Source organism: Vicugna pacos, chromosome 11 (genome assembly GCF_048564905.1).
Source record: "Vicugna pacos chromosome 11, VicPac4, whole genome shotgun sequence".
In the NCBI taxonomy this organism is placed as follows: Eukaryota; Metazoa; Chordata; class Mammalia; order Artiodactyla; family Camelidae; genus Vicugna; species Vicugna pacos.
The window spans coordinates 33295244-33317044 of NC_132997.1; the positions used below are offsets into that span (position 1 = coordinate 33295244).

Here is a 21801-nt window from a genome sequence, read left to right on the forward strand (position 1 = left end):
AGAATAGATGAATCCAAAGAAAGCAGAGGAGTGGTTGTCAGGGGCTGGGCTGGGGTGTGGTTGCCAATGAGTGTGGGTTCTTTTCTTTTACTTTTTGTGTGTGTGGGTGGGGGGAAGGGGCTGGAAATGTTTTAGAATTGATGGTAGTGATGGCTGCACGACTGAATTTATCGAAAATCATAGAATTGTACAGCATGTGAATTCCATCTCACAAAAGCTTTTATATTTGAAAAAGTAGGTAAGAATTAAATGAGATAGACATGATGATGATAGTTTTTTAAAAGCTGGAAATGATGCTTTAGTTCATAGCAGCAGCAGGAAAATGATACCAGAGGGAATGATTTTCCAGCATCACACATCCATCACTGTATCTCAAGGGCAGTATTTAAACTGTCCACGTTACAGATGCAGAAACAGGCCAAGAGCAACCGGTGGCCACCTGAGACCACACGACTAATACAGAACCAGCTGGGATCCACACTCAGATCTGATGAACGCCGAGGTCTGAGCCCTTCACCCCAGCCTGCTCAACCCCAGGCATATTTCCCTCTCCTTTTAGATAAACTCCCAGACTCTTGTAAATCTCAAGAGAAAGCCACAAGCTAGCAAGAAGTAGGGAGGGCAAGGGAGAGGAACAGAACAAAGCTCCAGGATTGCAAAAGCAGCTCTCACAAATTTGTGGTTCCAGGCTGATCTATTAACTCATCACAACAAGGAGAGGTGAACAAATGGGAAGTGTGGTTCCCCATTTCAGTAACAAGTCAAAAATAATCATGCACTCGCTGGTGGCTGCCTAGCTGAGGAACTAGGACCAGGCTTTCTGGGAAGAGATGCAGATTCTTTGGTCCCCACCCCCACCCAGGACATGGAGCTGCAGAGCCGCCAAAGGGCTTGGGGGCGGGGGCACCACAGCCCCAGGCCAGCTGTATACAGGTGCGCACCTTCAAGGACTGGGAGCGCTCACTCACCAAACAGATGTTCCAAGAGGCAGAGCCCCAAATGCAGGGGTCAGGTGGGTGGGGGGTTACACCACAGGCTGCTCTGAGATCTTCTCTGTCCGGAACTTCTCAAAGACCTCGCCAGGACTGATGTCACCAACCAGAGCTATCCCCTCTCCTGCTTCCCCTTCAAAGGTCAAGGGCCCCAGGAATTTTGAGGCCTCCTTGTCTGGAATCAACCCACCCCACACCCCTGTCTGGGGTGGGGGGTACGCCCTGGCTTTGAAGGACGCCCAAGCCAGCCTCCTTCCTCTCCGCCCACTCCCAGGATCCTTGAAAGCCCAGCTGCCAGACACCTGAACTGAGGATTCAGGACACTGTTCCAACCATGATGTTACTCATTTCTAGCTGAGTGACCACGAGCCTCTCACCACCTACCACCTCGCTGAGCCTCAGTTCCGCTCAGATAACACGGGCTGCTGTGCAGATTGAAGGAGGTCCTGTATGCAGCACCCCGCGGCCACCACATAAAGCACAGTGCATGTTATTCCAGAAGGCCTCACCCCTCTGAAGGGCATCCATGCTCCCTTAGTGGCCCTTGCATCCCCCTGGGAGTGTCCACAGGATCCCACACTCCAGCTGGGTCACTGGTCACCTTGAGGCCAGTTTCCTCTAACCCCAAGCTCTGTCCATCCTCAGACCCAAGGCCATGTGATTGGGGTTACCTGTCGGTGACAGGAGGCACAGAGCGGGAGTCCTTGGTCCAGGTGATCAATGGGGGTGGGGTACCCTGGGCCTCACAGTCTAGGGTCATCTCGTCACCAGCCTTGGCCATGACCCTCAGAGGCTTGTCTGTGTCATGTGACCTGTTCACATGGAACCCGGGCCCGGCTGTTGGCAGAAGCATCAGGGACTGTGAACAGAGTAGGGAAACAGGGATGGGGCCCAGAGGGGACCAGCATGGCTTCCTTAAGCAGTTGAGGTTGTACTGCCCTCGGGGAGGTATGGAAGGTGGCTGGGCTCTGTTATAACAGGGGAGTGTAAGTCTTGGGGTGGGCTCAGATCCGATGGTTCCCCCAGACTCCCCCTACCTGTCCACGACCATCCTCCCTCTTGGAAGTTTGTCTTGCTTTCATGACCCTGGAATGGTTCTCCTGCCCCAGTGTCTCCACTCCTCTAGCTTCTTTCTGTCTGGTTTCCCTTCCCCAGGGACATTCTGGCAGGTTCTGTCCTCCCTTCTCATCCTCAGTTATCTCAAATATTCTCAGGAATAAGGATCAATCACCAGATGATGCCCAATCTCCCTGTGCTTCGGGTCCCAGGGGAACACTGGTTCCAAATAGCTCAATATACAATTAATCATTTAATCACAGTTGTGATGGGGGCTTTAAAGAGAACTTTCCAGAGAGTTCACAGCAAGGTAATTTGACTCAGCCTGAGGGGCCAGAGACAGCTGAGATCTGACTGAATGGAGAAGTCAGTTGGGCCAAGAGGTTAGGAGGGAATGGCATTCCAACAGAAGGAACTGCATGTGCACACGCCCTGAGGCAGGATGGGTAGTTTAAGGAACCCAGAGGGTCTGGGTACAAAGTGTCAGGGAGAAGGGTGGGCAAGAGGGCTGCCAGGGTGGGAGGGGGTCCAGTGTAGGGCCTTGTGTCTTTCCAAGGCTTGTTAATGTGATGGCCTCCCTCCATCTGGTTACAGAGGGCTGAGCTGGAACCATTCTTGGTACCATGAGCATGCTCATGCTACTGAGGACAGTGCCATGCGGGAGGACAGCTCTCGTCTACATGCCCTTCAGACAGGAAGAATTTGGAGGTAGGACTGACAGGGTGCAAAGAAGATGCAGGTAAGGTCAGATTGTCCATGCCCTTGCCCCTCACGCCTCCCAAATCCCTCTCCCAAGACAGGAGCGGCCATCACTCACTGTTGACAGAAAGCCGCATCTCCTGGCTGGAGAAGCCCACGGCATTGGTGGCCGTGTAGACATAGGCCCCTGCATCCTGGGCAGATGGCTGGCTGATGACCAGGGTGCCATCCTCACTCACATTGTAGTGGGGATTCCTGGAAGCCAGGGCATTGGTTTCCTGCGGTAGATCACAGGTGACATCAGCAGAGCCCACACTCCATGGCGGCAGCTTGCATCATTCCTCTCCCCATGATGTGCTGGGCCTACCTCTCTTGTTACCTTTATGGTAACAGGGTTCACCTACCTTGGTCCAGGTGATGAGGGTGTGGGAACTCCTGAGGCTACACAGGGGACCAGAGGCTGGAACCCCTTCACTAGTGATATGGTGAGTGGCAGTGGGCTGGATTCTAGGTGGCACTTTTAAAAACAAACCAATTTCATAAACTAAAGTTCAGAGGAGCATTATTCACAATAGCCAAAAGGGTGGAAACAATCCAAATATCCATTCATCAAAGAATGACGGATAAAGAGAATGTGGTGTGTACATATGGCATATTATTCAGGCTTAAAAAGGAATAAATGTCTAACATACTATAACATGGATGAACTTTGAAAATATGATGCTAAGTGACATAAATCAAACACAGAAGGACAAACACTATGATTCCATTCATACGAGATGACTAGAAGAGGCAGGTCCGTAGAGACAGAAGTAGAATGGTGGTTGCCAGGGGCTGGGGGAGGGGAAAATGGGGAGTTAGTGCTTAATCAGGGATGGCACCTGGTCATAGAGTTTCAGTTTGGGAAGATGAGAAAGTTCTGGAGATAGATGGTGGTGCTGGTTGTGAAAAAAGTGTCCCACTGAGTTAAAAAACCCATCTTGAAACTGTGCCCCATGGGGTTAACAGAAACTGGCAAGTAACAGAAATTCTTCAGCTTGTCTTCTAGCTGGTTAGAACCCCCTCTGCTTGAGCCCGGCTTCACTGAACGAGCTCGCTTAATTGTTTTGCTGCAAATTGCATGCCCTGCAAGCTTCATGCAGCCTAAACAATAAGATATTTACTCCAGTTGTTTTCCAGGAAGTTGAAGTCAGCTGTGTCTAGTTTGAGCTTAAGCTGGCTAAGACTGGTTGGGACCACCGACCCTAAAACTGGGCGGGTGTCCGATGAATGACCTTTTGACATCAGAGGGCTAAAAACTCCACTCTCCGATCAAGCTAGGCACCTCCATTTTTGAACGTGCATCCCATGAAGAAGCAAGCAACGCAGATACACCTGCACAGAACACCCATGACCTCACCTTTTCCCTACCTGCAATCACTTTTCCCCATGCCTGAGACCACCCTGCCTCTTTGTCCCGTAAATATCCCAAGCCCCTCGCCTTCCAGGAGGCAGATCTGGGACCTGTTCTATCTCCTTGCTTGGCTGCTTCGTGAATAAACTCTTTCTTTGCTGCAAATCTCGGTGTCTCAGTGCCTTGTCTTGTGAGTTGGGCAAATGATCCTGGTGGCACAACAATGAGAAAGCTACTTATGCCACTGAAATGTACACCTAAAAATGGTTAAAATGTTAAGTATTCATGTGAATTTTACCATGATTTAAAAAAAAAGGGTTAACAGAAGAATACAGCCATCACTGTTATAAATTAATGCCCCAGACAAAGGGCAGCCTGTGTCTAGGAACCAGCTGTGTCATATCTTAACTCTGGAACTTTGGAGAAACCACTTAATCTTTTGGTACCCATATTCCTTGATCAGCAAAGAAGCTAAATTGACCCCAATTCCCCCCTGCCCACTCTCTGGGGAGAGACAGATGAGAAATGGCAGAAAATAGTGTTCATTGGACACAATGAACTTGAAAACAAATGCCAAATCCGTCCTGAGCACCATCCAGATTTGCAGGCATTAAAACAGGAGGTGGGGAGGGGTTGGGATCTCTAAGAGGAGCGGGGTAGGGGGAACTGGCATGGAAAATTCAGGAGGGAGAGCCAGAAGCCAGGGGCTCTGACAGTAATACTCCGATCCTTTAGGGAGGGAAATGCCCTCCCAGATTCTCCCAGGTGGCCAAAGCCAGCAAGTCGATAAGTATTTGTTGGACGGAAATGAAATGAGCCAAGAGAGCTTGATGGCCGGCCACCTCTGCGCGGTGGGGAGTTAGTGGGTGATGCTGTCTGCAGAGGCATACTTCCCTCATCCTGTGATGTGGTGAGTTGCCCTGCCTCTATGAGCCTTAGCTTCCTTAACTTCAGAACATGCCAGTCTTTGAAACCCACCTCTTGGAGCAACAGAACATTAAGTGAAACACACACAGAAGCTCTCAGAGGTCTGGCACGTGACACACAGCCGACCTTCAATCACTGTTATTAATTGGATTTATGAGGAGGCAGGACGGCTGGATTCTCAACCCAGCCTCCTTCTGAACCTCGGTTTTGCTCTACCAAATGGGGAACGATGAGCTCTTCCTGCTCATCCCTCGGGGGGTTAATAAAGCAAAGGACACAAACAAACAGAGGATACTAACATCCAAGATAAATGACAAAACATAACTGAGCTTAGTTTAAACTTCTTGTCTTCTGTTAAAAAGAACGGTGGTACCTGGTGGGTGGGCAAAGGGAAACAGGGACCCTCCAACACTGTAGGTGGGAGAGTAACTGGGCAAAATACACGAAAAGCCCTAAAAATGTGCAGTCTCTGTGAGTTAAAACTCAAGTCCACAACAACAGTTTATCCTAAGGGAAGAACTGATCACGGGGGCAAAGGTGGAACACAAGGACCTTCAGCCCAGGTGTTCACGCTGGTGAGAAACTGGACATGAGGGGACAGGTTAGATAGTCCTGGCTCATCCAAACAGGGGACAGTGCAGCCTTAAATGATGCTTTATTATTAACAGAAAACAGTTATAATATATGGTTGCAAGAAACACTCAGGTTGCAAGACAGTAATATTACGTGGTTCCAGTCGGTTTTTAAGTATTTGTATGTATGTACATACAAAGAATTTATATATAATTTTTATAAAGTATACCATGTAAAAATAATTTATATGCAATGTACATAAAGAATATATATAATGTATATGCATTACATACATACCGTGTATGTATGTTTACCCTTGCAAGCTCATGTGTGTAGAAAGTATAAAAGATACACACCGAAATGTAAAATTATCTGGTTCTTTGTAGCTACTGGTATAGGAGGTTTATCTTTTTTTTTTTCTTCTCCAACCTCTAAATATCCTACAGTGAATATGCAGTATTTGGGCAATTTTTAAAAACAAAGGTGTTCAAGATCAAGTTCCCCCCAGGGGTCTTACCCCATCCCAACCTGTCCCCTCCCCTCCCACCACCACTATCCCAGGACTCACCCTGGACAACCAGGTCCATGTCGCTATGCTGAGAGCCTGCCGTGTTGGTGACCACATACCTCCCTGCGTCCTCCAACAGTGCTTGGTCAAGGTTAAGGCTGCCATCTGCTCGGACGGAATGCTGGCTGCCAGGTGGGAGCTGGTAAGATGAGGAACCACCAGCTTGTTTCAAGGGCCCCACTCAGAACCGGCTAAGAGAGAGCCCTCCAGAAAGCTCACTGCCTGCAGGCCAGTAGGGGGCAGCCTGGACTGAGAGGCCAGGGGTTCAGAGAAGGTAGCGGGGTGGATGTCACAACTACTCAGCTCCCACCACTTCCCTGAGACTTGTCCACCCCCAGAGACCCTCAGGGCCAGGTGGGCCTGACCGCTGGCAAACCCTTGACCCCACTCTCCCATGGCCAGCTGGACCAGGGCAAGGCATCTGACCCAAGGGGGCAGAGGGAGCCTCTTCTGGAAGTCCAGAGTTGGGGCCAGAGCTTTTACTGAGTAGGGGCTGGAGCTCCGAGGCCCTTCCACACTGAGGCCACAGAGAGAAGGGACAACCCATCCGTGTCTGTGGGGAGTGAACAGAACCACGCGGAGCAGAGCAGAGGTGTGGCCACATCAGAAGTGGTCCCAGAGAGAGAAGCATCCTGGTGGCTGCCCCAGTGTGTCCCCATCAGGACCAGGGTGGGGCGGGGAGTGCTGGTCCAGAATGGGGCATGAGGCAACTTCTGTAAAGAAGTCCAGCCAGTCCATTCTTGATGAGGGGCCCAAAACTTTCCACCAGGCCTAAGCCGGCTTTGGGCCTCCCTGTCCCTGTCCCATGAACTTCGTTGCACATTCTGCCCTCAGGGTCCAGGATATTCCCCTGGCTGTCTTGGTACCGGACCCTCTGAGGCTCAGCGAGCTTGAGAGCGTTTCTGCTCCTTGCGCTTGGCAGCTGGGCACGCACGGGTCCACCCAGTGTCCCCACTGAGCCAAAACAGGCTCTGCGTCTCTGGCTACTCCCCGTCCTGGTATGGATGAGGCCCGCTGGACTATACCCAGGCAGGTGTCTCACTGTCCCAGCCCACACGCCCAGGCAGGGTCCTCCTCGGGGTCACATCTAATTATACAGACTGCAGAGGGTGTCATAGGCACGATCAGTCTCCAAGCCTGTACGCTCCGAGAACTGGACCCTGTCTGCACTGCATCAGGGCTGGGAAAACGGGGCTAGGACCAGGGCAGAGGGAATAGAAAGATGCCACAGAGTCACTGCCTCCCTGCATGTCTAGTGTCTGCCGTCTGCTGGGGTGAGGGCACCTCTTTACAGCCTCCAGGGCAAAGACCCCAATATGTCCGAGGACAGGCCATAAGCACTGAAGAAAAGGGAGCAACAAAGAAAGAGTGAACAAGAGAGGGGAAACAGAGGATAATAAAGAAAATCAAATTGATGGGAAGGGTCGAAGCAGCCACTGTGTACCCAGCAGCGTGCCAGGCAGCCACGCCAAATGTTAAGCTGCACAGGTCCTGTCTCTGCCCTGGAACCATCAGAGTGGGGGTGACAAATTTGTTGTGTCTGTGCCCCCACAAAACGGCTGCTGCTCAGCGACAGCACTAATGAAGCACAAGGTCCTCCGGCCAAGGACCCTACAGGTTGAAGGGTTCCATCAGCGCATTATCAGAGAGGGCTCTGGAAAGAGGCAGGAAAGAGGGAGGAAGGAAGAGGACATTCCAAAACAGGGGAACCGCTACATAAAATACATACACCACAAGGTCCCACTGTACAGCACTGGAAACTATGCCCAATACCTCGTAATGGCCTAGAATGACAAAGAATCTGAAAGGGAACATATGTGTAAGTGAATCACCATGCTGTACAGCAGAAATCAACACATTGTAAATCAACTATACTTCATTAAAAAGTAAATAAATAAAAACCAAGACAGAACAAAACAGGGGAACCACAGAGCGGAGGCTAAGGCGTGAAGGTGACAGCGCCTCCACCTGGGCACCGGGAGCCCAGCACTCACCGGCCGGCCTTGAGCCAGCACCTCTCGGGGTGGGGCCTCCCAGCCAGGATGATGCAGGGCAGGCACACAGGCTGCCTCTCCAGCACCCGGACGGTGGAGGTGCTGCTGGCGATCTGTGGGGGGTCTGTGGGGAGAGGAGACAGTGTCAGACATACTGGATTCCTGTGGGTGGTCATTCAGGGGACAGAGGCCCCTCACCCCAGTGGAATCATCAGGGTTGGGGATCCTATAGGGTCAAAGGGCACACTTCTTGAGGCACACTGCCCAGGAAGTAGGGGTCCAGATACTCCTCTTAGAGAACCTGGCTATGGACACACCTGTCCCAAAGGACAGGCAAGCATGGGGGCCACCCCAGGGGTGCCCAGCCTCCCCACCAAATCCTCCTCTCCAGACCCACCAGTGAACCGTGTCCAGTCACGATGAGGCAGGCTTCTGCCTGCACCTTCCCAAAGACATTTTGAGCATCACAGACGTACAGGGCCTGGTCTTCAGGGACCACACCTGCGGGGCAGGAAAGAGGCAGGCCTGACTGTCAGAGCAGACCATGGCTCCAGCCCCCACAGGCTCCAGCTCCCCAGGTGCAGACAGAGCCCTGGGCACAGCCTGGCCCTGCAGAGGTAAGAGGGCTGGGACGGCGGGGAGGAAACAGATGGGGGATACAGCTGGGCCTTGGAAGGGTTAGAAGGCCTCAGTTTGCTCATGTGTAGAATGGGGATCATTTATCAAAACCTGCACCTTGTAGCGTGATTGGAGGGGTCAACAGGTGGTGCAAATACAGAGCTCAGCATTGGGCCCGGCACGTAGGAAGTAACAGTAGCAGCAGTGATGGTGACGAGCTGGTGATGGTGATGACGAGGGACGCTTACTCTGTGTCAGGAACTGTGCTCAGAGATTTACGTGCATTCATTCCCCAACGATTTCTTCAGGTGGCCTGTTGTTAAGCCCAGGTGGTAGGTACTGTCATCATCACTAGCATGACTGGGATGGCGTGACTAGTCCCCCAGCCAAAATGTGACCCTGCATCAGCCTGACCCAAGGCCAGACCTGGCAGTCAAGGTCCTACTCCCGGCCACCCAGCTTGGGGGCTGAGGGTGTTGGAAGCCATTTTGTCTCCCTGTCCACCATCCCTCAGCCCCAGTCTCTTATTTTCAAAAAACAGCACTCCTGAATCAGGCTGCCCAGTCCTGCTGCCCCGCCTGGGCCCCAGTGGCTGGCCGTCTCCATGGCGCCAGGTGACTGGGGCAGCAGCCGGTGGCCCAGCACGCTAGGAGGGCACTCCTCCCTAGTTTCATTGTGACATCCCGGGGCAGCTCCTTCAGCTGGGTGCATCTGCAGGGAGGTGACCGGTCAGCCACACCCCAGTGGCTGGACGCACACAGCCCCCATACCACTGTTCTGAGGACTGCCTCCCCTCCCATTTCTGGAAGGTTCCTTCTCTTCCAGCCTCACCCTTGTGAACCTGGGGCTGACCCATCTCCAGGGCTCCTGAACTTGGCAGGGCCCACCCCTGGAGAGCGCATGGGGACAATGAGGCAGAGGGAGTGGCCTTTGGTGGGATGAAGCTGCCCACGCACCTCCCACCCTGCATGGGGTCTCGAGGTCCTCGCTTTGCCCAGACGTGCAGGGAAGCAGCACGCCTGCTCCCAGCGGCGACACCTCCCGGAAGCCCACCTCTGGAGCCCCAGCGCCTCCGAGCTCCCCCACTGCCGCCCTCCTCCTGGGCCACAGGAGCTTCCTCTCACTGGTGCCCTGGACTCCGGGAACCATTTCCATGACCCCAAAAAGCCAACTTCTGGGGAGATTCTAGAACATCTTTGTTTAAGTACATCTTTCTCTGCTTGCTGAACATTGTATAATAAGCATATAAATCTCTACCACAAAATCAAAACAGGCTGATAAATAACTTGAACTTATATTTATGGTCCCAGTGGGACACTTGAGAGTGAAAAGAGCATCCTTACACCGGGATGACGGATATCAGCCAGGCCGCCCTGCGCACCTGAGTTAGAAAAAAATGTTCAAGCAACACACAAGGGTTTATTTCCTTAATTTCTGTCCCACACGCCCCAAATCCCATGCCCTTCATACAAGGTAGCCACGGTTAACAGATTGTAGTGTTTCTTCCAAAATTTTTTCTAAGCATTCTCTTACTTTAATAATCAGGGAGTGGAAATAAGTTCTTTCCCAAAACAGAAACTCATGATCCTTTCCCCCTTTCTGCGGGCCAGAAGCAGGTCCAACTCCAGACAGGTCCAAGCCCTGTGCCCTGCAGCTTCTGGGCACTGTCCTCAGGTCCCTGTCCCCAGACCCATGACCTGGAAGGTCCCTCGACCTGTTTTTAACACATTGCATCCAGCACCATGGAAAACCCTCCGCCTCTTTCTTCTTGCAATCTCTTTCCAGAAATCTCCCCTATCCATCCAAATCATGACATCAAATTCCCCTCCTGGCTTCAAGCAGTAGGGAAGTTCCAGGGAGACATAGACACAACTTGGAAAATCACTGCGAAGGAGGAAGACAGTCTTGGGCCCAACCTCAGACACCACCCGCACACCACTGTCCTTTCTCACTGGGGCCTGGAAGCTGCCGCAGCTCAGAATTCAAGAAAGCCTCTGATTCAGGTGCTTCAGCTGGGGTTACTGGTCCTGCAGAGCCCTGGCCCTGGGGGCATGGCTTTGCTGTTCCCCCTCCCCTTCCCCGGGCCTCCCAGGCAGAGCTGAGGCTCATCTCCAAGGACAGGTACCCCCAGAGCCTGCCTTCTGTACTCTGCCCAGTTCCCTGCAGGGCTCAGCTCAAAGCTCCCTCCTCCAGGCAGGCCTCCCTCCACTGTCTCTCTCAGGCTACTTCTTGACCCCCTCTGTCCTTAGCCAAACAGCCCAGCTTTGTGTTCCGACTGTGGGATATTGCAGAGCATGCTCTCTTCCCTGTTCCCCTCCCAGCCCTGCCCTTACCTCTGAGAAGCAACAGCTGACTCGTAATAATAAGTGAATAACATGTACAAAGGGGAGCATCTGGAATGCCTACTGACAGCTATGGTGATGGTGCTTTTAGAAACATGATTTCATTCGTGTTCTCAGTAAACTTATGAAATGGGTATCACAACCCCATTTTACAGATGAGGAAACTGAGGACCAGAGAGATTAAGGAACCAGCCTGAAACGCAGACTGAAGTCAATGGCAGAATTGGGATCAAAGCCCAGGTCTGGCTGCTGCTAAGGTCCAGGCTCTCAGCCACCACAACCCTGCCTTCCCCCTATTACTCAGGGACAACTTGGTACCTCTTCTGTCTTCTCCAGAAGTGAATCCCAAAGCAACTAAATCTAGTGTCACATCCTGTCCAGAAAACGGTGACTCGGTCTCCCGTGCAGCCATCCCCCTGTTCCTCATTGGAGCCCCCTAAATAAGCCAGGACCCCAGAACCCTGTACGGCAGAGCTGAAGGTCCTCTGGTCCCCTCACTGTGCAGATGGGAGACTGAGGCCCAAGGGAGGGGCGGGGCCAGTCCTGATCCTGCAGCACGTGGCGGGGTGGGGCTTCCACCCCGGGCTCCTTCCAGGGCCTCATCCTCCAGGCTCAGCCACCTCTGCTTTCAGGCTCCAAGCCCCCTCCTCACAGACTCCCAGGTGACCCTCTGAAGGGAGGGACTGTGAGGTAGCTGGCTCTACCGCCATCAGATTTCCCCAGGGATGGCCCTTTCTGCCGTGGCTTTGGGCAGGTCTCTAGGGCAGGAGCTGCGAATGCCCTGCACCCATGGACTCTCTCATGCAACTTCTTGACTACAGAAGATGCTGGGCTCCCTAGGGAGCTCCAGGTCTCATCAGCTGACAGCTACCATGTGCCAGTGGGGAGGCAGCTCTGTGAGGGGGCCCTGGAACACCCAGGAAGAGAGAACAGCCCCCCTGAAGTATGCCAGCCAACAGCCCAGGACAGGGCAGGACTGGAGGGTCTGCCCACCTTGAGGGCTGCCTCAGCCTGTCCCTGCAACCCCCACCCCTCCTTCCCCGACTTCAGAGGAGCCGAGACTACAATAACAACATCCAGCAGATGGGGCCACACCCCCAGCTCCCAGGGATTTTCTAGAGGGAAAGGTGCCCACCGATTCTAGGTTCGCAACACCTTGACAGAAGTGACGACTTCCCCTCCTCTGACTTGGCGTCCAGGGCAAGGGACACTGGCCTGAAGGCCTGAAGCCTAGGCAGGGCCCCCATGCTGTCTCGGCCCCACTGGGGAACCCGGGTGAACCCCTTTACCATTCTGTGCTTCAGTTTCCCTATCCAGAATGAGGTAACTACTTTTACCCTGGTTCCAATGCTTTAAAGCTCCAGGGCTCTTTATCATTGTCTGGAGACCCTGCAGCCCCCATCTCCTCTGCCAGCCCCCCAGTTCCTGTGACTCAGAGCCCTGACCCTGCTTGGGAAGGAGCACTGCAATCAGCCTTGACTTAGTTTGGCCAGGAGGAAGGGGGCTGGGCTCAGGCCCAAAGACTGGACAGATGGGCAGGGTGGGCCACGGGAGAGGCCGGCCTCAGGCTCTGCCCTGCACTTACACAGAATGCCAGGGTGTCTGTGAATGAGACAAGGCTGGTGGATGGCCTTGGCATCCCCCTTCTTCCCTCATAGAAAGATCCAGCTGGAGCCACAGCCCCCTGGCCAGAACTGCAGCGTGACTTTCACGGGCCTCTTTCTCCCGAAAAAAATTTTTTTAAATTATATTTTATGATTGTTTATAAAGACAAACCCAATCCAGGCTGGATTCATTTTTATCTATTTAATATTCTTCACTTTCTTCTTCTGATGTCAAAAGAAATTCAAACCAGAACACCATCCAGGGGCCCTGAAAGTGTCACGGACTCTGGGCCTGGCCTCTGGGGCCTGATGGAGAAGCCGCCCGGATACTGGCCATACCTGCCACAGAGCCAGACCCTGTTTCTCTCCCACTGCCCCAGGCTGGCCAGAAGGTGTTGATCCCACAAAAGCACACCCCTTGCCCACCTGCTCATCCACACAGCAAGCAGGGGCTTCACGGTTGGGAATAGGAAGCAGAGATTAGAATCAGAGGAGAGAAACAGGGCTGCATGAACACCCACTTGGAGAGAACTCCAGCAGGGCAAAGGGATCTGAGCTCAGGGTAATTGTAAAGTAAAATAGAAAGGCCACCAAACTAGGGGAGGGGGGCCCGCATCGGAGCCTGGTCACCAGGCATGTGACAAATCACCCCACCTCACCGGGTCCTTGTCAGCCCTGCCCATTCAAGCCTGGAGTGAAGCACATTATCTCATTAAACCTCTGGAGGGCTTTATGAGCAAGCCTCCACTATAAACATCCCCATTTCACAGATGAGGAAAATGAGGCTCAGAAAGGTAAATAAATTGGCCAAACAAGCAGCAGGACCTGGACATCGATCCAGGACTCTTCTCTGTCAAACGCCAGGTCCAGAGGGAATGCCAAAGCACCTTGTAGGGCAGCCCCGAACACAGGCCCTGGCTGGCAGTGCAGAAGAGGGCTGCCCTCCTTTCTGTGCCCCAAATGCCACCAGGAAATGGGTTCCCAGCTTAACAGCAGGAAGTGGGCACAGTGCCCACCCATTCCCAGCTCTGGCAGGCTCTGCCAACCTGGCCAGGAAGGCTGCACCACAGCTGCCAAGCAGATGGGTGGGAAATTCAATTTCCCACCACCGTTGCCAGGCCAGCTCACCCCAGACACACAGCTGTTAGGCCACGATCCACCTTGTCCCTGACCTGAAGGCCAGAGGCCACCAGTGGCCCAGTGACCCCAGAAACCTGCTTCTAGGATCCAGCTACCTCCTCCCTCTGCTGGGGGAAAGGGCCGCAAGACCAATGGCTGGCAGGTGGAAGGCACAGGACGAGGCAGGCACGTCAGCCTGGGCCCCAAAGAAATAAGGCTTTGCTAGAAAGAAATGAGATATTCAGCAAAGGATGACACTTGTAACGATGCCAAGAGCAGCCCTCCCTAGAGCCCCCTCTCCGCTGACCCAGGACCCACTGACTAATCACAACCACAGTGGCATTTGGCAGCCCGCCGTGTCCCAGGTCTTTGCGATCTCTCACTCACACAACATCCAGGAACACATGCAGGTGAGGAGCCCGAGGCTCACAGTGGGGAAGCAACATCCAAGCTCACCTGCTGGGAGCATCAGGATCAAGTCCAGGGGCTAAAGGCCTCGACTATGGGTTCAAATCTCAGCTCTGCTGCTTGCCAGCTGTGTGACCTTGGGCAAGGCACTTAAACTCTCTGTGCCTCGTTTCCACCATCTATAGAGGGGATAATGATAGAGCCCATCTCAAAGGGCTGTGAGGAGGATTTCAAGTTGGTACATGAAATGTGCTTAGCGCTGGCCCTGGCATGTGACAGATTTCATGGGAAGTCTTACTTCTACTTTTATTATTATGTAAACATGATTTTCCACACCCACCCCACCCACCCGAGAGCCCAGCCACACAGTACACTCTAGAAATGGAAAGTCTGAGCACACTTTCCTTAAAACCTCTCACTGCCCCCACAGAACAAAGCCCAAACTCCACCAGGCTCCCTAACCCGAGGCTGGGGGTGACCCACAGCAGGGCAGCCACCTCGGCCTCCCCTCTTCCCACCGTCTCTATGTCCCACTTGCTACCTTGCTTCCCTTCCCATGGGGAGGTATGCACATGCTGTTCCCTTTGCCTGAAACACTGTTTCCCAGCTCATCACCTGACTGCTTCTAGGCTCAGCTTAGATATCACCTCCTCCAAGAAGCCTTCCTGGCCTCCAGTGTTGCCAGAGACAAAGAAGCCACCCACAGGCCCCGAGAATGCTACTTCTAAATGCTCGATACACTGAATATTCTAATTGTCTATTTACCATCTCTTTTCTTTTCTTTTTTTAAAAATTTTTAATGGAGGTATCAGGGATTGAACCCAGGACTGGGCACTGGGTACAGGGCCTGGCCACTTGGTGACCATGTGTCAGAGGAATAAATGATGGAGATGAATGAAGGCTAAGGGTACCCCAAGGTTGAGAGGATCCCAACCCTGAGATGGCACCATATCCCCCAGGGCCAGACCCTCCTGATTGAGCCTCTGTGGGGAGCCCCTTGGACATCCCACCCAGCCCAGTTAACAACATTGTCCATTCTCTGCACTTGCCCAGAATTTCTAACACCTGTCTCTCCCATTGTGGCCACAGCCAACCCTCAGAGCCCAATCCGCTCTGGTTCAGCATGCCAAGGAGCCATGCCCACAGCTTCTGAGCAGATCTCAGCAGATCCCAGTGCCCAGGATCTAGGCCTGGAGCTTAGACATCATGACAATCACAGCCAAGTCCATGTACAGCCACAGAAGACTCCAGCCTCCTCCTCGTCTGTAAAAAGGGGGTAACTGCTTCTCCATTTATTAAGCACTCATGATGGGCCAAATCCTGTGCTAAGCATTTAATGCCTGATTTCACTGAACCCTCACAACAACCCAGTAAAAGAAGTAATGTGGTCAGCTCCATTTTACAGATGAGGAAACAGAGGGTCAATGACTTCACCAAAGCCCATAGATGGTAAGTGATGGAGACAAGACTGGACCTCAGGTCTTGGGGATGACCATGCTCAAGTTGAACCAAACTGTTTCTGTGGTAGGCAGCCTCCAAATGGCCCCAGTGACACTTGCCTCCTGGTATTCACACACTTGAGTGGTCCCTCCCACCCACCTTGTACCAGGGTTGGTCTGTGTGACCAAGAGAATATGGTAGGAGTGATGGTATGTCACTTCCAAGACCATGACTGGTTATAAAGACTATTGCTTCCATCTTGGATCCTCTCCATCTCTATCTCTCTCGACTCACTCCCTCTGGGAAAATCCATGTCACAAGAAACCTTCTGGAGAAGCCCATATGGGTAAGGAATGGAGGCCTGCTGCCAACAGCCACATGAGTGAACTTATAGTGGATCTTCCAGCCCTGGTTGAGCCTTCAAATGATCAAAGTCCTGTCCAATGTATTAATGGCCATCCCAAGAGAGGCCCTGAGGCCAGAACCAGCCAGCTAAGCCACTCCAAGAATCCTAACCCTCCAGAACTGTGAGATAAGAAATGCTTATTGCTTTAAGCCACAAAGTTTGGGGGGGCAATTTGTTACCCAGCAAGAGGGAACGCATATGCCATCTCCCTCTGAAGCCCCTGTCCCACATACTCTGTATCTATATGATGCAGATTCCCCACTGGCAGGCTACGTGGCTACGTTCTCTCTTCCCTGCTCAGGGGTAGGGCAGGTGGTAGGGAGGGGTGGCAGGTGGGGACAAGGTGTACACTCAAGTCCAACTTCCAGCCAGACATCCGCCAAGGTGTCGCCCAACTCATCGACAGCTCGGCAGGCATAGATGCCAGCGTTCCTCTCCTGAGCCGCCAGGATCTGCAGCATCCCAGAGCTAGGGGCCTCAGGGGCCAGAATCATTTCAACACCCTCTGGACCAATGAAGAGAAAGCATCAGGCAGGTACCCATGGTTGCCGTGGAAGGCCAGGGAATCAGGCTGCCTTCCTGACCCTGCCCTCCTGCAACTTCACAAGGCTGGAACCTTGGAGGGGTGAGTGTGAGGGAAAGGTTCCCCACAAAAGTCAGGACCCCTATTGTTTAACAGGTACAGATTTTCAGTTTTGCTAAATGAAGAGTTCTAGAGACAGATGGGGGGGTTGTATGACACTGCAAATATTCCCAGTGCTACTGAACTGTACACCTAAAAATTGTTAAGATGGAGAATATTATGTATATTTTATCATAATTAAAAAAATGTTTAAGTCAGCACCCCTGGGTCCAGTTCCCCGAGCCCCACTGTTGACCAGAAGTGAGTCTCAGCCTGTCCCCCAACATGTGACAGGTATATCACCCAAGAACTCTTTGCCTGGGCTTCCCTACCAGGTCCCCGCACCCTTTGCCCAGGTGCAAGGTGAGGCTTGGATCAGCTTTGGGAGGGGCTCAGGGTCACTGAGATGACCAACCCCTATGGCTGCCTCTCTGAGGGCCTTTCCCTCATTTCTCCTGCCTGCTGTCCCTCTGTCCCTGCCTTATCCCCCTACCCCTACCCCACCCCCAAACTCCTGAGGCCTGAGGGACTACCCTGATTCTGACCCCTTTTTACAATTTATATTTTTTAAATTGTGGTAAAACATACATAAACACAAAATTTTTACCTTTTAAGCATTCTGAGTGTCCAATTCAGTGGCATTAAGTACCTTCACATTGTTGTGCAACCATCACCATCATTCATCCACAAAATTTTTTCATTTTCTCAAACTGAAACTTGGCTTGTTAAATACCAACTCCCCATTTTCCACTCCTTCAGCCCCTGGCAACCACCATTCTCCTTTCTGTCTCTATAAATCTGCATATTCCAGCTGTCACCCATGTAAGAGTCCACGCCTACAAGTGGAATCATATAATCTTTGTCTCCCTGCGCCTGGCTAATTTCACTTAGTATAGTGTTTTCAACGTTCATCCACGTTGTAATAAAATTTCATCTCTTTTTCTCAACTAAAAAAAAAAGATGGTAAAAAAAACATACAATTCATTATCCAAACCATTTTAAAGTATTCGATTCAGTGGTAACTCTATTCACATTGTTGTACAACTTGAATTTCATTCTTTCTTAAGGCTGAATAACATTCCTTTGAGAAATTCCCCTTCAAAAAGGGGCTCCCCAGCCAGGCCGGAGGAGCTCTCAGCCACAGCACAGAGTGACAGGAGCCCTGAACAAGGAGTCGCAAGGCCTCTGCCACCACCAGCTGGTGACCAGTGTCTGCACATGGGAGGGGGCTGATGATGGAGGCAGAGCCCAGCGTTCTGCTTCTAGAAAGTCTGCGGCTGCAGCCCCAGGACCCACATCCATTGGTGTGGGCCCAGGAACAGCGTCTGTGACTCAAACCGCAGATCAGAGAAAACCCTCTACACCCATTAACTCAGAAAAGCCTCACACCAGCCCTATTACCACTATTCCTGTTTCTCAGATAATCACATCATCACCATCACCATCACCGTCACTAAGAACAGCGAGCCCAGCCTGTAAGCCAGGCCTCTTCTAAACAATTGACACATATGGACTCATTTAATCCACATATGGACACAACCAACCCATCTTTGATCTTCCCCATTTTTCAGCTAAGGAAGCAGGTTCAGAGATGCCAAGTCACTCGCCCAAGGATACCCAGGGGAGCCAGAATTCAAATCTGGGTCTATTCTAAATCCTGCACCTAACTACAGTGCCAGCCTGCATCAGCTCTGTGGACACTGGGCTGGGCTAGTGCTGAGTGGGGTTGCTGGAAATGGCTCCCTCTCCCCAGACATTCCATTCAGAGTGCCCCTAGTGACCATCCTGCCCCCATCCTCTGGGGCCCTAGGGGGACCGTTCTGCGGGCCATTCTCCCACCTAACGTACCTTGATACCAGATGGCCTCACATGCCAGCACAGCCTCCTCCCCGACAGTAGCGAGCACCACAGCATTTACGACTGAGATGGATGGCGGCTCTGTGTGGGGAGCAGATGGAGAATTAGGGACCAGCCCACAGACTCCCTGGAGTGAGAATGCAGCTTTCCGCAGCTAGGGGAGGGGCGGTGGGGACAGGATGGTGAGCACCTGCCTCCTCCGCACCCCACACCCCACTTCCAGAACCCGGGACAGTCACCCCTGAATGATGTAACTTTGGCCGTTTTTTCAAAACAACAGTTACTCCTGGGGCCAACCCCCACCCTGTAGTCCCTCATTGAACTTGAGATAAAAGCTGAAATTCTACAAAGTTCTAAAATTCCCCTCCACACCCCACCCCCACCCAGCCAGCCTCCTTGCAGCCCCTTTACACCCACACTCATTCCCACCTGAGGGCCTTTGCTCCGCCTGGTCCCTCTGCCTGGAATGCTGTTCCCATTCATGTCTGTGTCGAGGGTCACATCCTTGTGCAGGCTGGTCCTGTGGGTAACAGCCATTTCCCCCTTGCCCCACCTGCACATCACTCCATCACACTACCCTCCATCTGGACAGGGACCATGTGTTCACTGCCATATCCCCAGTGCCTCCCACACAGTAGATGCTCGATAAGTATTGTGGACCACAGGGACGGAGAGAGGGCTGGAGATGCCTCTCCTGCAGATGCCCTCACCTGCATACATGTAGAGTAGAGGGGGACTGTCTCCACGTCTGTGCCAACCTCATTAGCAGCCTTGCAGCTGAAATTCCCAGCATCCTTTGGGGCCACTCCCTGAATAATCATGGTTCCATGGGCATCCACACAGACTCTGGAGTCATGTCATGAAACGAGCTCAACAGCAAGGGGCCGGTTATATTGGGTCACGTGTGGTTGCTCCAGTCATTTATGTTAATTAACAAATTAATTAACAAGATCACTAGTGACACCGCTCTACACTGGCTGCTTTCTCTGTGCTGGGCTGTGTGGTCAGCATTTTACTTATGTGGTCTTTTTTCATTTGTGGGGCTCAGAGAGGTAAGGTGACTTGCCCAGGGTCACACAGCCTGAATGGCAGAGGCAGGATTCAAGCACAGGTCTGTGGGATTCTGGAGCTGTAGCTCCTAATGCCTGGGCCCATCCTGAGGCATCGTTATGTTGCCAAAGTGATCTCACTTGAGTCTCATGTCATCCAGGAAGAAGGCAGGGCACATGCTACTCCTCCATTCTCAGTTAAGAAGACTGAGGCTCAGAGGGGTCCCTGGGAGTCCTTGACCTTGACCTTGACCTTGTTCTTGACCACTTGTTCCCAGTCCCAGAGCTCCAAGTCCCAGGCCTCTCACCTGCTGTCCTCTTGCAGGACGCGACCCTCATGACTCCAGGAGATGTGGGGTGCCACGTACCCAAAGGCTGAGCAGCTGACCCTCACCTCCATACCCTGGGAGAAGCGCTGGGACCGGTGTGGATGCTGACCTGGGGGACCCCTGTGGTTTAAAGAGAGGACAAGGGGAGAAGAGGCTGTCAGAGGAGTCGTGCTGTACCAGGTACCCAGCCCTGGGCCCTCTTCACCTCCCTGCAGCCACAGACGGCAGAGACAAAGGAAGCTCTGAGGGGCCTGCATCCCTGGGAACAGCTTCCTTGGGACCTGGGGTTGACCAGACAGCTGCTCAGACACATCCCCAGACCCCACAGGGACCCCGATTTGCCAACACCCCCAAGCGGGAGACTTGAGCTCCCTGGATTTCTGCCCTGGCCTGGGCACCTTGAAGAGGCTTAAAGAGCTGTTGAGATGCCAGGGCAGGGGCCCTGAGTAGACCCCAAGGCCTGCCTAATTATGGGCTGCAAACTTAGGTTTATCCTGGCCCTCAGAAATCTTACAGTACAGCAGACTTTCAGGCTCAAACAGGCCTCCCGGGCCAACTCACCTATCTTGTTCCACCACACTCACTCTTGCACTTCGGGAAATAGCACCCGAAAGAGGAGGATCTATCTAATCCTGGGTAGAACTGAGGCTATGTCCAGGCACTAACACTTCAAGACGTGTGCTCCTCCCACTGCCTCCTCTACCCTCATCTGGTCAGTGCTGCCCAGCCCCTGCCAAGCACATCTGATCTCTGGGCTTTTGGAAATTTCTAGTGTTTCTTCTCTGTCCTACATGTTGGGAGGGGTGGACAATGGAGTTGCTCAGTGGCACAGGAAAAGGACAGCCAATGAAATTGGCTTGGCCTACAGCAGTAGGTACTTAGGTTAGATATGAGGGTGAACTTCCCAACTGTGAGAACCACTATATTTAGGCTGGAAGGCTACAGAATGCTTTCTCTGAAGGTTCAGGAAACACTGGAAGGGCTGATGTTGCCTGCCAGAGGTGATGGCTGGGCAGAAGGATGCCTTGATGGACTTGATGGGAAAACACTACGCAGTGTTGAATTGGGAGGGCAGCAACCTCACCTCACACCAGGAGCCAGACAGACACCCTCGTGATCCCGTTGGATTAGCTGGCCATGCACTGGTACTGCCCGGCGTCACTGGGGATGATGTCACTGACCTCCAAGGACAGGTTGGCCAGCTGTGTGACTCTGCCCATTGAGGCTGACAGGACTTGCCAGTCCCGGACCCATGTCAGGTTGTAGGGGGCCTCGCCCAGGACCCGGCAGGACAGGATGGTGGTCTCTCCTGGGCACATGGTCACACTGGGGACAGGGACCAACTGTGGTGGGGGTTCTGCAGGAACAGGAATACAGGAGGCACTAAGGGGCTGACATGGGGAGGGGGACATCCTGCAGGCCCACCATGCTGGGATGGCACCACCCTACCTCCGTCACACACCCGCCAAGGGTTGCACGTGTGTGCCTGCTCCCCACACATCGGCCAAATGCAATATTTAGAAGAGCCACACCACTCTTCACACCCTTTGAGCCAATAATTCCACCCTGGGGAATAAAGCCTCAGACAAATACAGAGCTATTCTCTATACACTCAGCGGCCAAACGTGGAACTAAAAAAGACCACTGCCCACAGGAGGCAAGACTAAGAAACCCACTCTCTCTCAAGAGGAAAAGGCCATAAGAAGTGACAGATCAGAGGCCATCTAACCAGGGACGTGGGCTGAGAACCTGCAGGAAAAATGTTGGGTCCACATGCCAATGACCATGATGTCCAAGCATCCTAA

At 52.6% G+C, this 21801-nt stretch overlaps 1 long non-coding RNA gene and 1 pseudogene across 1 annotated transcript; both read right to left on the reverse strand.

The window, feature by feature from the left end:
• Positions 1-16633, reverse strand: part of LOC116279527 (hemicentin-2-like) — a 32667-nt pseudogene extending 16034 nt beyond the window's left edge.
• Positions 16634-19054: 2421 nt separating this feature from the next.
• Positions 19055-21154, reverse strand: LOC140699742 (uncharacterized). The gene is made up of 3 exons (XR_012077991.1): positions 21081-21154; positions 19976-20116; positions 19055-19138 (listed from the first exon to the last, which is right to left on the reverse strand). It is a non-coding gene; the product is annotated as an uncharacterized lncRNA (long non-coding RNA).
• Positions 21155-21801: the final 647 nt, after the last annotated feature.